Source organism: Taudactylus pleione, unplaced genomic scaffold (assembly GCF_031769625.1).
Source record: "Taudactylus pleione unplaced genomic scaffold, aTauple2 ptg000016l, whole genome shotgun sequence".
NCBI lineage: Eukaryota > Metazoa > Chordata > Amphibia > Anura > Myobatrachidae > Taudactylus > Taudactylus pleione.
Genome location: NW_028284418.1, coordinates 37,293,089 through 37,310,212, shown reverse-complemented (window position 1 = coordinate 37,310,212; position 17,124 = coordinate 37,293,089).

Here is a 17,124-nt window from a genome sequence, read left to right as displayed (position 1 = left end):
AGGTAAGTGTAATTACGGGAGAGGGGGGGTTCATGGGGAGTCCGCGATTGCGGGGCTTAATGATGGGGGTGGGGCTTAGCACCGGGGTAGCAGCGGCGGCCGGTCGGCGCATGTGCGGGGCACTGGTCACGGTATTTTTTTGCAAAAATACTGTGACTAGTGTGCGGAGGGGATTCGCAGGGACAGAGCTTTCTCGCAAGCTCTGTCCCTGCAAGGGATTTCTAGTAAATCCCTGTGATATTGCCTGAATTTGCAATGCGAATTCAGTCGGTAATATCACACTACAATCTGCATTACTAATGCGGATTGTAGTAAATAGAGCCCATGTGTAAGATATATCCTAAAGTTCTATTTTACAGATATCACCCTAGGGGGTCTATTTACTAAGCAGTGTTAGGAGACAGAGTGAAAAGTGATAAGAAAGTGATTAGGTGCCAGCCCATCAGCTTCCAACTGTCATCTCACAGGCTGTGTTTGAAAAATGACAGTTGGGAGCTGATTGGCTGGCACCTTATCACTTTCTTATCACTTTTCACTCTGTCTCCTAACACTGCTTAGTAAATTGACCCCCAAATCTTTACACACTCCATAGTACTTACCTGTCATCTAGCTCCTGCTATTTTCATGGGCCTGACCTTAGGTAGTCCTTTATCCATGACTTTCTCCTTCCACTAGATTAGCTTGACATTGGGTGTGATTTGGCAGAGGGGGCTGGTTGTGGTGGACCAGGGGCATGTAAACTTTTTTCCTGGAGTACCATATTTAGGAAATGACTTTGAGCCTGATTCAGAGATGGACGCAGTCCGTTTGTGCAGTTGAGCGATGATTGGTGATCTGCGCATGCGTATGAGTGGTACTATGCATGCGTCAAGCTGTTGCTCGCAGTGAAGATTTATTTGCAGTGATTGACAGGCAGGTTTTTGGGGGCGACAACTGGGAAGGGAGTTAGCAACTGAAAGCAGTCATGTCGCGATTCAGGTGTGTCTCAGTCTACCACTGCGATCCCATACGCTGCAAAAATGGCTCAGGCATCTCAGTTGCCGTGGCCATAGTGTTACTCAGAAGGCCGATTATCCACTGGTCTGCGGCCATTCAAAGGGCCTGATTCAGAGATGTATGCTAATGCTGCCGCTGCTGTATCTGTATGTGGGTGAGCTGTACTAAGCCTTGGAGAGAGATAAAGTGGAGAGAGATAAAGTACCAACCAATCAGCTCCTGTCACTTTGCAAACACAGCCTGTAAAATAGCAGTTAAGAGCTGGTTGATTGGTACTTTATCTCTCTCCACTTTATCTCTCTCCAAGGCTTAGTACATCTCCCCCACTGTGGGCCTGATTCAGACCCGCTCGCTAGGATGCGTTCACTCGTAGCTGGCAATGTATCGCAATGTGTGCGTGCATACACATCGCAGTGCACGAACCAGTTCGAGGGATTGGGAAGCGTTCGCTTGCTGCGCATAGACAGCCCAGCAGAGTGAGTGACAGGAGAAGCCGTTTGTGGGTGGTGACAGAGGTTGGTCTTTGAAAACGGGGGAGTGGAGGTGCGAACGCAGGCGTGCCTGAGCGTCTCAACGCTGTTGCAGAGGCATGCATAATTAAGACGCAGCATCATAGTACATGTCACCTGGATGGATGTTACACTGAAGTGCTCATAGTGCTTGCGGTAGGGTATGGTCAACCACAAGCGCTGCGTTCGCTTCCGATGGTTGCATACACTTCCTGGAGATGACGTGCGCTAGTGGGTATCTTAAGACTGGCTGGTGGGAGTTTGCATGTACAGGGCGATTGCACGCCAAGACATAGTGGGCATGCTTATGCCTTGCCGTGCGATCGCCTGCCTTGCTGTCACTTAGCCGAATTTGCATACGCATCGAGCGAGCGTACGCATCTAGTGAGCGGGTCTAAATCGAGCTCTGGGCCTGATTCAGACCCGATCACGAGCGCTGAGCGCTCGCAAGTGGGTCGATGTTGCCCAAGTGCGCATGCACACGACGGAGGCGGCTCCGTCGTGCGCATGTGCGAGACCTGAATAACGATGGCCAAGCAGTCATTATGGGTCTCGCACCAAAGGGGGCGTGCTGTCGATGGTGATTGACAGCACGCCCCCTTTGGTGGGCGTGCCGGGGGCGTGGCAGCCCAGATGGAGGCGTTCCCATGGGAACGCCTACCATCTGGGGCCGGCCCCACTGACATTACTAGTGATGTCAGTGGGAGTGCTTTTGGTTCTGATAGAGCCAAAAGCACTCCAGGGCTTGCGGCAGACGAGACCCTACCACAAGGGTCTGGTCGCAAGCCCGATAGTCGCGATGGTCTTGACCATCGCGACCATCATTTTGGCCGCTTGCTATAGCTGTGGGTGGTCACCCATAGCTATGCGAGCGGCCAGGAGGCCGCTCCAAAAAGTAAGAGGGACGGCACTGATTCAGAGCAAGCGCTCTGTCAGAGCGTCCGGCTCTGAATCAGGGCCTCTGTGTGCAAAAATATGCAAATGTCGCAGGCGCAGAGAAATGTATTGAGACACCCACCCGCAGCTCTGCAAAACCTAGCATCTGTGTACAAAGACGCAGCTTCAGTCACAGATCCTTCAAATATCGGTTTTCACAGTAACTATTAGTAGCGCAGAATGGCCGCGGGAACTGAGACACCGGAAACAGTTTTCTTGTGTATGGGATCGCAGACGTAGGATGTTACATAAAAAACGAAGGAAAGAGATTAAGTCTATGGCGCTGGAACACAATAGAATATTAGTATATATAGAATTATTGAATAGATAAATAAATAATTAATAATTAAACCACAGAAAAAAACCTTCTTATAATTGATTATATGCAAAATATCTGTTCTATATAATAATGGGTTTTAGTGAGCAGCAGTTATACCAGTGGTGGTAAACCCATATTCATACAAAACAAATAAAAAGAAAAATGATAACCCCTCTCTTTTGTTGGTGAATTAGTAGCACCGTGTGAAAACTAATACAAACATTTATTACAGATATAAATAAACATATATAAAATACACATGTATTTGCATGATAAAAAGTAAATGACAATTTTAAAAAACAACAATTCAGTAAATATTCATATCAGAATGAAATAGTATCAGCTAATTGCTAAATATTGTATGCATTGGAAGCCAAGGTTGTTCTAAACTAGCTTAACCAATCAGCCGCATCCGGCTGAGTGGGTTGATTTTATGAGAGAGATCACCAAATGCTGTATACTGTAGTATACTGCTGTATTCTGTAGCAATTCCCAATATGGGAGATTATTAGTTGCCAATGTCCGCCTTAATTGCAATACTTGAGAGTATGTAGCAGAAAATAAATGATAGTCTCGCTCAGTGTTTATTCTGTTGTTATATCTGTGTGTGCACAACACAATTAATATGGCTCTGTCCTCTTAAGCGGGGATATGATATCACTCACCCAGTCCTGGAATATTATATTAGAGGAGGCAATCAGGAGTGGAGACGGACCTGTAATCGCTGGAAACACCGTTGTTCAAGGATTACCAGCCGCGAGGTCTCACAAGCAAGAGCCGCTCTCCCGGATTTGTAAGCATTAATAGCGCTAATTATTCAAGGCTCATTAGCTGCGAGGTCTCACCCTAAACCTGAACTCCCCCCCTAGTGCCTAAACCTAACCATCCCTCCGCAGACTACACCTAACCTCCCTCCCTAGTACTTAACCCTCCCCCTAATTCTACTACTTACCGTCAGGATTTCGGCGCCGGCATTCTGAGCACAGGCATCCTGCATGGGATTATGACTATGGCCCTCATTCAGAGCCGCTCGCAATTAGCGCTCGCTCGTTCATAAAAAGGGGGTGGCTATTCAAATGAACCGTTCACTCTTTGCGGTCTGTTGCCGCCTCCATGTCTGAATGAGCGAGCAAAACATACGCTCGTTTATTTGATAAAAACGCCCCCTGGCCGCTCGCATCATACGTCATGTCCGCTATTTATTAGATTAATCGAGTACATCGAACAGCGTATGAACTGCTCGCTATTCTTGTGGTTGGTTTTTTCAACCACAATATTGCGAGCAGTTCTGACTATAAAATAACCCAGTGACGTGGTGAATGACGCTGCTGTATTAATTATGCACACCCATAAAACGCCCGCTTTGACCTTTAAGCACGCCTGCGTTCTGATCTCCACTCCCCCTTTTCAAGCACCTTCCCCTGTTACCACCCACATACGCCTCATTCTGTCACTCAAATTAGCAGGCACTCGCTATATAGCGAACAAACGATTTTCGACCGCACTGACTGGTTCGCGCATGCGTACTAAAAACCGTACGCATGCGCAGATGTGCAAATATCGCTCGGAACGAGCGTACTGCCGCTTACGAGCGGCTCTGAATGAGGGCCTATATCTCCATTAAAATATAGCAAAGCAAATAATAGAAAATATTACATCAATATAAAATAACAAATCACAAAATGTGTACCTGATCAGTTTGTAGAAAAATACTTGCACAGAACTATAAATTGATTACTTATATTGTTACATTTACATTATTTGTTAGTAGTAATTTATATAGTGTACACATATTACACGGCTCTTTATATAGAATATTTGGTCATTCACATCAGTCTCTGTCCCAGTGAAGCTTACATTCTATTTTTCCTACCACATATACACATACGCACAAGGGTTAATATTTATTGGACAGAAACCAATTAATTGACCAGCATGTTTTAGGAGTGATGGAGGAAACCAAAGGAAATCGTTAGGAACTTGGTGGGAATCAAACCTTTTTGATTTGTGCCTATTATTTGCAAGATATATTGACATATTTTTTAAAGCTGGGAATTATGGGAGCCATAGGACCATATTCAATTTGGATGCGAAAAGTCAGAATCGGCGATAAATTATCGCCGATTACATAATTTTCGCATGTTTCAATTATCCCCATATTCAATTACAAAGATTTTTAGCCTTTTAGCTGGTGAAAAAAAAGTGCAGAATTGTGGTCTAGGGGTGCAGGCTTTAAAGAAATAGTCTGCACCCCTGGGAATGGCCCATAAAAACGATCTGTGTTAAAAAAAAAGTTACAAAAAAACTACCGGGACACCCCAAAAAAATATTACAAATTTTGGGGTGGAAAAAAAAACACTTCTAATATAGCTAAATTTAATCCAGAGGGGTTCCCTTAAATGCAGCAGATGTTTTCTTCATTGTCGGTAGTAGCGGCAGGTGCATTTTTGCAGAATTTTTAAAAATAATTTTAGGGACTTAAAAAAAATGCTTACAACCATTGTAAATGTACCCCAAATTTGATAGCAATAGTTATTTTTACCCCCCCAAAAAACGAATTGCTATTCTTCACCACTTCTTCATAGCCTCAAATATGCACCTTCCGCGGCTATTACAAACCTCGACTTCCTTCAATAGGCAAAAATGGGGGTACCCATAGTGATCCCCCATGTCTGGACATCTTTAGGGGTGTCCCAGGCACATTTCCCGAAAAACTCCCGTTTTTTTTTCGCAGATCCAATTTTGCCGGGTCCCGTTTTTGCTCCTTTTTTGAATACGGGGATAAGTGGGCACGCGCCCGATACTTTATCCCCTCTCTAACTTCCGATGTATATGGCCCAAAGAGTACAATGTTTGATATTGGTGAAAAGTATTTTGAATATCCCAGTATTTAAGAAATACTGCTCCTTAAACTGCTGTGACCAACAGGTGGCAGTATAGTCAACATGTTTTTCCAATATTTCGTTATTATTTCTAGACCTTTGTAGACACCTCAGATTATCCAAAATGTTATCTCTCCTGTCCAATACACTTCATTTACTAAAAAGATGCACCCTTAACAAAACATACGGTTTGCACTCTTTTTTCTTCTTAAATAAAAAACTGCTTTTGTTAAATAGCAATTGTTTAGTATTTTTGCAAACATACTGCTACGTAAAACAGCAAATTGTTTTTAATTTAACCTCATTTTATATTGGCTAAATAAAAATGTACATTACAATAAGTAGGAAAATAAAGTTCATATAAAGAACTGCTAAAGTTCATACAAAGAACTGCTAAATATAAAACAGAACTTGCCATATATAAAAGAGTTCCTAAAGATTGAAATAAAAAAATAGTTGCAAAAGCACCCATACAAAAATGGGGATATTTGAAATTGATATATTACCCAGAAAGTACCCAGAAACACTTCATAGCCCTGCCTCCTCTCGGTGGTATTCACATATTTGCCCCGCCTCCTACCCATAGACCAAAAATCGGGGCATTATGCCTTGATTAAAATTTGCCCCGCCCAGCCCCCCATCAATGACCTCCTGCTTCGGATAGCCATTGGTCGGTTAACCATTGGTGATTGACCTCTATGGTATGAAACCATTGACTGGGAACTATCGATGGTTTCATCTGATGGTCATCTCTGCTTTAATTCTTGCTGGGCAGCAGGCTAATCAGGAAGTGGGGGTGGAGCTCCATGTCTCTATGCATAAAAACAATGAAAAACCAATGCGAGACCCTGTGCCGTAGATAGCTGAGAACCATTGGATATCCACCATTGATGGCAAAACCATTGACCATCGGTGGTTAATCGATGCAGCATTCTTTTCCCTCAATTCTGTGAATTAGCAGCTCCACCATTTTGTGAGTGACCGCAATCTCACTCTGTGAGAGTGCTGAATCAGGAGTTTACCACAGGGTGTAATGGCATACCATATCTGTATTGCACAAGGTACACATCCTTTAAAGCGTCAGCCTTAATGATCAGCATTTCATTGCTTTTTTAGTTTGAGTGGCAGAAATTCAGTAGGTTTGTGGAATTTCAGATCATATGGTGCAAACACACGGTCAGACTTGCTAGAGCAACAATGAACGATTTGAACGATTTCATCAATGATTTGAACGATTTTGTGAACAATTAATGATTGAATCATTTCTGACAGTATTAAAATGAATGAAATCATCCAAATCTTACTGCAAACACAGTCAATGGCCCTCATTCAGAGCCGCACGTTACCAACAGTGCGCTCGTTGCGTTCCGATGTTGACTAACCGCGCATGCGTCGGTGTTACACTGCGCATGTGCGTACGGCAGATTGCGAGCTTTTTTTCTCTCGTTCCTAAAATAGCGTACAGGAAGTGACATGTGAAATGTGATTGACAGAACAGGGCGTTTTTGGGTGTTGACGGGGGTGGAGATGGAAAAACGCAGGCGTGGCGAGGCGTTTTTGGGGCGTACATACATTAGCAGATGCGAACGTCAAATGTGTTCGGACCGTCACATACGTCACTGGAACATCCTCTTTCCCTTCAAAATGCTCGCACAGTTTAGGGTCTGGATTACTCGACCACATTGGCGATGGCCTTCTCCTCCGTCCCGGGACTCCATGATGTTGCAGCGATTAATCGCGGGTGGTCACAAAAGCAATTAGTGTTGTATTGAAAACCGGCTTGGTATGTGTTTGGAAAGCAGTTTATTGGGATAGCACAAAACCGTACGCAGGTGGAAATCATACCTGCTAATGTCAGGATTACACAATCAATTGGCGTACATTTTTTGGGGGTTTTTTTGGCCTCAATTTGTTGTTTATGGCCTATTGTGACAATAATGTCATCATGTTTTAAATAGCTCCCCTTTTTTTTTTAACTGTGGAATTTGCATCGTTAGGTGAATTTTTAAACGTTCCTTCAAGAGGCCTTTTTTTTAAAAAAATGAAATGGTTTTTTGTGTCAGTTTTTGCCTTTAGGGCCAGGATTAAATGTAACCCATTTGTACAATAATGTCACAATACAATGTCAGATTTTTATCATAAATTTATTGTTTAAACACAAACCAATTGGCATAATATTTTGTTTTCTTTTTTTCTGGCAAAGATACTTTTTAACAAAAATAAATAATCTAACTAACTGCTAACATAAATGTACAAAAATAAATTAAAAACATTTCACAAGAAAGGAGAGGGAAGTTTTGACCAGAAAGGAATATGAGCCAAGCACAGAAGGAGTGTGGGAAAAGTCGCCATTGCTGTCACCGTTTTTTCGCCCGTTTGGATGGGGGAGGGTGGGCGCCAGACCGGGTCCGGGATGCCATCGGGCTGGCCTGTCCAGAGGCAGATGTTGTGGCCTCTGGACTAGGCACAGGGCTAGGCACATTTGGAGGATTGGCTGATGTTGTGCCAGAGGTGGAGGATCCTGATGTTCCGGCAGGAAGGGAGGTCGGCTCCACCATGTGCTGGCGAACGAGCTGCTCCAGGGCATCGCCGATGCGGATGTTGGCCCTGGTATTTTCCGCCAGGGCCTGACCAATGGTCACGTTGGCCGCAGCATTTTGCTCCAGGGCCTCAGCCACCCGTATCAGACTGGCGTCCATCCTCTGCAGAATCTCCGTATGGAAATCCGATTTGAAATTGAGTTCTGTGAGGAGGCCCACTGCCTGCGAGGGAGCACGCCCTGGACTGGCTTCTGCAGGGCCCTCAGCCGGATGTACTGGTTCCTCCCCTGCAGAGCCAGCAGAAATTCTGTGGCCAAGGCTTCCCTCTGGAGCAGACTCATCCGCCTGTGTCTCTGTTGGAAAAATGAGAAAAGAGTCACATTAGAATCTACATATTGGCACAATAGCATTTCAGAGTTGGTGACATCACAATACTTACCTGGGCCAACATGAGGAGCCGCAAAGTCTGGCATGTCCGTATCCATGTTGGACACGCCAAACACCTCCACAGGCTGCACACACCCCTGTGCCAGCTCTTCTAAATCCGTCAACTCCAATGACACAGGGGTGGGACCCCCACCTGTCCCCCTTGCATGCCTAGCCCTGTCCGCCAGTTTTTGCTTTAGGCGATATTTGAAGTCGCCCCATCTGTGGGGAAAAATGGAAGCCATTATCCTTTGGTTTAAAATGGGGTTTGTTTTTAGGGGGGGCAAGGGTTTACTTACCGCCGTTTGACATCCCGGGCTAGACGGACATAATCACCCACCCTATTGACAGCAACGGCTACCTCTTCCCACATTCTCCACTTCTGGCTTAGACTCATATTCCTGTCTGCCTGTGGCAGGATGTCCACACACTTCTGGATCAAAACCTCCATCTCCTTTCTTGTGAAATGTGGCTGCCTTTTTTTTTTGGCCGCTTTGGCCGGAATACTGGGCCCAGCAGCCTCTTCCATGTCATCCTCCTCACCTATTTGTGTAAATTTACAGAATTCACAAAATCACAACTTGCCTAATCTTATGTTTCAAATTAATCATTGATAGAAAATGCATGAAAGACTTACCGCCTGACTCTTGGGCATTTTTTCCCTGGTCTGTCGCCATGTCTGAGGTCCAAACAAGAAATACACCAGAATTTTAATGTGTTTTCGTGACGTATTTATACATGCGTCCTTATTTTGCGGCCGCATCATTGATTGTGCGGCCCTATGATCCCTCCTTAATTTGTGCGGGAAACGAAACACTATTTATGGCTTGGTGTGTCTCAAGTCGAGGTGGCGTTTTTGGATTGTTGGAGGTTATCTTGGCTGGAGTTTATTGATTGCGTAGAAAGGAGTTGGCGGTTGGAGATTCGTTTGTTGGTTAGATTTGCGTTTTTTTTTTCCGTTATCTTTGTTGGTTTATATTTTTGGGACCTCGTTTATTGATTTGGTAAGTTTTGTGAAGTCTAACTTTTGTTCAATTGTTGTTTCATTGTGTTTCATCTATTTTGTAATTTTGGGATCCATAATTTCTTCTATTTTAGATTTTGTTTATTTTCGACCCCAAAGACCTTTTGATTTTGAATCTTAGATATTTGCTGTTGGTAAGTCCATTTTTTATCTTGTATTTGCAAACTAATTAGCGCATTTTTAGTAGTTACTCTTGTGACTTGTATTAGCGAACTAATTAGCGCATTTTTAGTAGTTACTCTTGTGACTTGTATTAGCGAACTAATTAGCGCATTTTTAGTAGTTACTCTTGTGACTTGTATTAGCGAACTAATTAGCGCATTTTTAGTAGTTACTCTTGTGACTTGTATTAGCGAACTAATTAGCGCATTTTTAGTAGTTACTCTTGTGACTTGTATTAGCAAACTACTTAGCGCATTTTAAACAGCTTAATAATCATTCTAACTTTTTGGTGGTTTATCTTTCGCTTTTTGAGCCAACATTTCGACCCGTTTTGATGTACTGTGTTAAATGTCGCTTTGCGGTTTTGCTAAATGGGTGTTTGGCATATTTTAACTTTGGTCTAGCACAAAATTTATAAACAAAAATGCACAGAGTGAAATGTGTCAAGTAATTTTGGTGTTTATTTTCAGTTTGGACGTATCATGACAATACCCCGGCATGTAAGCAGCAATGGATGGTATCATCAAGCTAAGTTGTTTTAATATAGTTTTGGGGTGGGTCAAAAGCCTTACTTTGAAATCTTTGAATTTCAGGTTGATCTGGGGCAGATTGTTCTGGCCATGCTCCCGGAAGCTGACCAACCTCAATCTCATCCCAGGCGTAGGCATCGTAGGCATGCAAGGCCCCAGATATTTCAAACACGTGTCACCCTTTTTGGAATGCCCGATGATGAGGTTTTAAGATGCTACCGTCTACCTCCCAAAATCATCATAGACACTCTCTCATTAATAGAGAGTGATCTTGAGCGGCAAATTGACAGTCCAACAGCAATACCACCACTTACGCAATTTATGGCGGTGTTACATTTCTGTGCCTCAGGATCGTTTCAAACAACGGTGGGAATAGTGGCGGGCATCTCCCAATCCTCCTTTTCCCGGATCCTGAGGGCAGTGATGGAGGCACTTTTCAAGCACCTCCATCATTTTATTCAAATGCCTTTGGATATGGGTGCCCTTAGTGTGGCCAAGGCCAATTTTTACCAAATAGCTGGCTTCCCACACATCATAGGGGTTGTGGATGGTACTCACATACCACTTCAGCCTCCAGCACGGCTGGAGGCAATATTTAGAAACAGGAAACTATCACTCCCTGAATGTAATGGTGGTATGTGATGCCTCCCTCCAGATCCTGTCCCTGAATGCTAAATTACCAGGAAGTGCACATGACTCCTTCGTCATCCGGCAATCAGGGATATGGCAGAAATTAACCAACCTACAAGCTGGTGATGCGTGGCTTCTGGGTAAGTGGAGACCTTTAGTACATAACAATGTTAAGCTTGATACACAGTGTTCCTGATGTTGTCTCTTATTTTTCACAGGAGACAGTGGATACCCTTGCATGTCCTGGCTGCTCACTCCTTATTTGGCTCCCACACCAGGCCCACAAAGTGAGTATAATTCCGCACTTACAGCCACCAGGCAAGTGGTGGAGCGCTGTATCGGCCTTTTAAAAGGCCGATTCAGATGCCTCCACCGCTCTGGTGGCGAGCTCGTGTATTTGCCGGATATGGTGTCGAAAATTGTGGTCCTGTGTGGGATATTTCACAACATCGCCATAAGGAGTGGTGTCCCAATGCAGCCAGAGGATGCCTTACCTGAGGATGGCCCCCCCGAGGTTGGTCGGAGGTCAGTATGTGGGGGGGCCATACGCGATGATGTGGTGGCCAGATTTTTTAGGTAAGTTTGACCAAAACTACAGTGTTTATACCTAAAGTGTTTGTGTTTGTTAGCGAACATCTAATTTATTTGTATTTTTTTCTCCATCTTCTGTTTGTTCACATAATCTTTGGCACTCCAACGCTCACTACTTCCTGCTACCCTTACCAAACCTGGATCTGGTGATTTGGGGCATATATTCTGGAACCCATATCGCAACGCCATGTTTGTGGAATCATGTTGGCATGGTCCTTCGTCAACCAGTTCTTGATTGTTTTTTTAATTTAAATATTTTATTTGTATGTGTTGTATTTGAGTTTATCACTGTGTTTTTTTTTGAGGGAGTGACCACTTTGATTTCTCATTTATGTTGTAAATAAATGTTTGGAGAGTGAAATGGTCTTCCTTTTTTTGGACGTTAACAGCAAGTGTAACCAGGTTAACACACCTTACATTTGACTAAGGGGTAATCCAGTACTGACACCAGTTGATGTAAACTGAAATATGTTTTCAGGTTCCCAACCCACACCAAAAGGAAGCCTGTCCAAACCTTTGGATTTGGAAGATTGGCCTAAGCACCAACTAGGAACCTGTAAAATGTAGAAATATCTAATTGACACTACACCCAAAAAGGGAAATGACATTGTTACTGTTCTGTGTTTCTTGTGGCTGTTTTACATACAAATACAAAACACAATCTAACTTTTAAAAAAGGGAAATCCTTGCAGGAACAGTCAACTTATGTCAGGGAAATTTATTTTTTTTTGGAAAAAAAGAATGAGCCAGAACGTATATTCGAAATCAACAATTTATTTATAAAATGAAAAAAAACAAAAAAAACTACTGGCGAAGGATGCCAGACAGCCGGTCAAGGCCCACAAGAACGCCAATGACATGTTGGCGCATCTGGCCAACACATTCGACCACCTCTTGCCGACGCCTCTGTTCCTCTGTGGGTGAGAAAAGTGTGTGGATTAATAAAACAATAGGGAAGCCACATTAAAAAAAAAAAACACAACGAAATCACTCCTAAACCTAAAAAAAAGAAACCAAAACAAAAAGGGGGTGCTGCCAAAAATACAAGGCCTATGTACAAATTCCCACAGCTGTGATATGTGTATGTTGAAACCAGCAGGAAGAGGTAAAGGCAAACTGCTAAATCACCAAAAGTAAACCCAAAAATCATGAATAAAGGCACGACACATGATTACATACAAACAGTTTGTGCTTAAAAAAAATGCGAAAGAAAAACATACCGGGAGCCAAAACGGGAGCTCCGGAAGTCCCTCCATGTTCTTCCTCGGAGGAGCCTTCATTCCCCAAAGAACGGGGAGGGGTAATGACGGACTCCGGGGAGGGGGTAATTGGAAGAGGGGTGGGTGGAGGAGAGGGGGAAGTGGGACGGAGGGGAATGAGGCCCGACAGTTCCGGGAGAGGGTCTGGGAAGGCTGGGGAGGAGTGGGGTATAGGGGAAATATTTGGGGTGGAGTGTTGGCTGGGGGTTGGGGATAGTGGCCGGGAACGCCGTCTGGCCGGACGGTGACGGCGTAGTCTTGGCTGTCCACCTAAAATATGTCAAACAAATTGAGGTTAGTTTCTGGCCAAATCCGGGGCCCAAATAAAAAAACAAAAACCACCAACAAAAAACATGCAAATAGGAGTAGAATGAAAAAAACAGAAATAGAGGGAAAACATGCACACGCAGATATGAGGACAAATAATAAATAGGACAGACAGGAAAACATGCACACGCAGATATGAGGACAAATAATAAATAGGACAGACAGGAAAACATGCACAGGCAGATATGAGGACAAATAATAAATAGGACAGACAGGAAAACATGCACACGCAGTTTGCCCCACAAACACAAACATGAAAACCACAATACATAACACTTACTTTCCAGTATCTGCATGCGAAAGCATGCCAGCAAGCGGGGCGTTCGCCGTTGCAGGTCTGACCACCTGCGCTCCAGCTGCCCGATGTTGCGGCGTGAACCTAAGGACCGCAGGCGGGACCGTGCCTCCGCATACGCAGAGCGCTTCTGCCGGTTGGTGATGGCTGGTGATACGGCGATCCATCACCTCCGTAAGCACCAGCAGCTCGCGCCTGGTGAATGCGGAAGCTCTCATGATGGCAATGGAGTTTTTCATACAAAACATTTTTGATAAAGTGTGCAAAAAATTTCTGATTGGCTAATATATTTTGGAAATTAACAGGAGCAATTTTATTGGTTAGTGTATGAGTCATGTGTTCAACAGGGCCAGAAATCTCTGGAGAGTTATGATAGGCTTGATGCAGTGACATGCGTTTGCAAATTTAAAAAAAGAAATGAACCCCGGGAAATATGCGGGGATCCACAGCAATAGAACAATTGTTTAATTGTGGTTCACATGTTTTTTGAACAATAAAAGCGAATGTTCCACCCGTACGTATTCTGCGGGTAAACACAAACACGGACAAGAGTAAAGTTCCTTGCATTGTGTTGAAAAAAAACAAAACAATTAAGCTAATTGATACATTGATTGGCATGATACGATTGAGGGAGGTAGGCAGAATAAAGGAGCAGGTAATCGACATCTGACAAGGCCACTTCCGGTTTATACTTGTGCGTGCGTTCCCTTCAAGCCATTTCGGGGATGTACGCTGGCTATTTCGCACGCTCGTTAGTTAGAGGAGGGGTTGCCTGAGTTTAGGGAGGAATTTTAGATGCGAACGAATATACGAGCGAACCATTGAATTTAAATAATTTTGTACGTACGCCTAACGTACGTGCGCCCGCTTGCGAGTGGGTCTGAATGAGGGCCAATGTCAGATATCGTTATCTGACATGCGGGAATGCGCATTGTTGGTCGATGCATGCCCAACATGTCAAAGATATGAACAATTTTTACAATCGTTATTGTTCAGATCTTTAACAAAATCTGACCGTGTGTATGCAGCATAAAGCTGCACACACACGGGATGATTTTCCTGAACGATATGAACAATAACGATATCGTTCAACGATAAATCATTCATATTGTTAACTTTTATGCAGCGAACGATCGACCAATGACCAACGATGCGTGTTCCCGCATGAACGATAATGATATTTATGGTCTTTTATGCATGCAGGCCAACTTGGACGATTTTGTAAAGATTTGCATATAAAAAGATAGCTTCACTGAAATATCTATCAATATAGCTGCATACACACGTAAAGATTTTCTGTCCAACCATCCAACTAGTTGATTGGTTGGAATGAAAATCTGGTAAGGTATGAAAGCAAATGGCAATCAGCAATTTGCTCCCAAATGCCGGAAAATGGTCAAAAACTGTTGTTTGAACAACTTGTTTAAATCAAACATTTAACAAACTTGTCTGACAACCATTTTCATCTGTTTTCTGGCATTTAGGAGCAAATTGCTGATCATCAGTTACTCCCATACGTTACCAGATTTTCATTCCAACCAATCAACTAGTTGGATGGTTGGACAGAAAATCTTTACGACAGAGAGGCTCACTGGTGCTGGGCATGCATCTGAGAAAATAAAATCAATAAGACACAGATGCATGTACGTATCAGTGAGATCCATCCATGCATCTGTGTTAAAAATATGTGTAACATAAAAAAAAAATGACATGCCCAAAGCACAACCAGCCTCGGGCTTTTCACAGCCAGTCCTGGTCGTGAGAATACAGGGGACAAATAACATCCTGTTATTAAACAAAAACATAAAACCGAATGTTTTAATAATTTATTTTGCTGCATCTTCACCTGGGAGGCGGCTGCCTTTAAGCTCTTTTTCATGGTTGCCACCTCCCCCAGGACTTCCACTGCATCTTCACCCGGGGGGGGGCCACTGCCTCCCCAGGGATTCTGGCAACTTCACCCAGGGGGGTGCCAACCCACCAGGGCTTCCGGCATCTTCGCCTGTGGGATGGCGGCCTTTAAGTTCTTTTTCAAGGCCGCCACCCACCCAGGGCTTCCGGCGTTTTTGCCTGGTGGGCTCTAACCTACCAGGGCTTCCGGCATCTTCGCCTCAATGGGCGGTGACCAATTAGCTCTTTTACGTGGCGCAAGCAGCCAATGTTTTATTTCTGTGCGTGCACCTGGGTCAACCTGCTCCTGCGTCCCGATGGTTACTTCCCAATTTCAGTGGGTGTTCCTGGGTGGTAAACGGGGTGGGGACTAGCCAGATGCAGGTGTGTTAATGGTGTTTCGCCCCCAGTGACTGCAACTTTTGCACTGATTTTGGCAGCCATGTTCAGACAACATTCTGCTCCTCCTTAGGGCTGGTTCAATGATGTGACCAATAGTGTTTCTTAATACGCTAAGCAGCAGATTAGCGCCACAGCCGCTGGGCATCTCTGTACGAATCCCATCGGCTGTGGCATTAGCATAAAGAAAAGACGCATTCCTTATTCAGAAAATTACACAATCGCAGCTGCATTAGCGTCTCCCTCTGAATCAGGCCCACAGTAGAGCCACCTAAGGGGCCTGATTCGGAGACGGACGGAGACAATTTTTAAACAACTGAGACGCCCTCTCGAAGTCCGTACAATTTCATCAATGCACATATTTAGATGCACCATCGGTCGCATTATTGAAAATTACACCAGCCCTATGGCAGGTGCATATAATGAAAAGAGAGATGGTCTATTGCACTGGAAGGTAATGGTTAATAATTGATAATATAGGGCCCCTGGGTGATTCCTGTTTCAAAATTTGTGGTTCTAGGAGTAGAGGTGCTGCCATAGACTAAGAATTATATTGGACAGCACAAAAGAGAAAAGTCTATGAGCCATATTCAATTTGAGCCGAGCCACGATACTTTTTCGCGGCCCGGACTTTTCACCTACTTCGCCTGTTTTGTAGGCGGAACAGTATCGCGCGCGTGCCCGCGTATCGCCATATTCAATTTGAAGTACGCGAAAACGGGACCCGGCGAAACTTGAACAGGCGGAAAGTACTGTCAGTTTTGGAGAAATCAGCCTGACACCCCCCAAATGATGCTCTGACATGGGGGTTCACTATGGCACCCCCCAATTTGGCTCGCTGAAGGTATTTGGTGTTTTTAAACGGGCTCAATAGCTGCTAAATAGCGTTTTCTATATGAGATGCAGAATAGTTTTCAGGAGTTTTTTTCCCAGAAAATAAGTTATCCCAGCAAATTTGGGGTACTTGAAAATGGGGGTCAGCATATTTAAAAGTTGCTAAAGTGAAGTTGTAAAAATCATGAAAAATCCACCTGCTGCAAGCACCTGCAATAAAAAAACACCTGGGGTATACTTGAGGACCCCCCAGAGTCAAGTTCGCTAGTTTTTAACTTGGTCCCCCAACTTTTTTTTTTTCGCCCCCAAAATGAAAGTGATTTTTTTGGGGTGTTCTTAAGTGGTTTTTTTTTTTTTTTTTCTTACACAGTTTAACTTTGGGGGACTGTCTAAAGGCTGCAGGGGGGTTCCCACAACGTTACACCCCAAAACCCCAATTCTGCACTTTTTTCCGCCTGCTATTCATAGGCGAAACTTTTTCGCCTATTACATTGCATTGACTTTCTGCCTAGGCAGAAAGTCTTTCAAATTGAATACGGGGTAAAAGCAAAACAGGCGAAAATTACGTCAGCGGC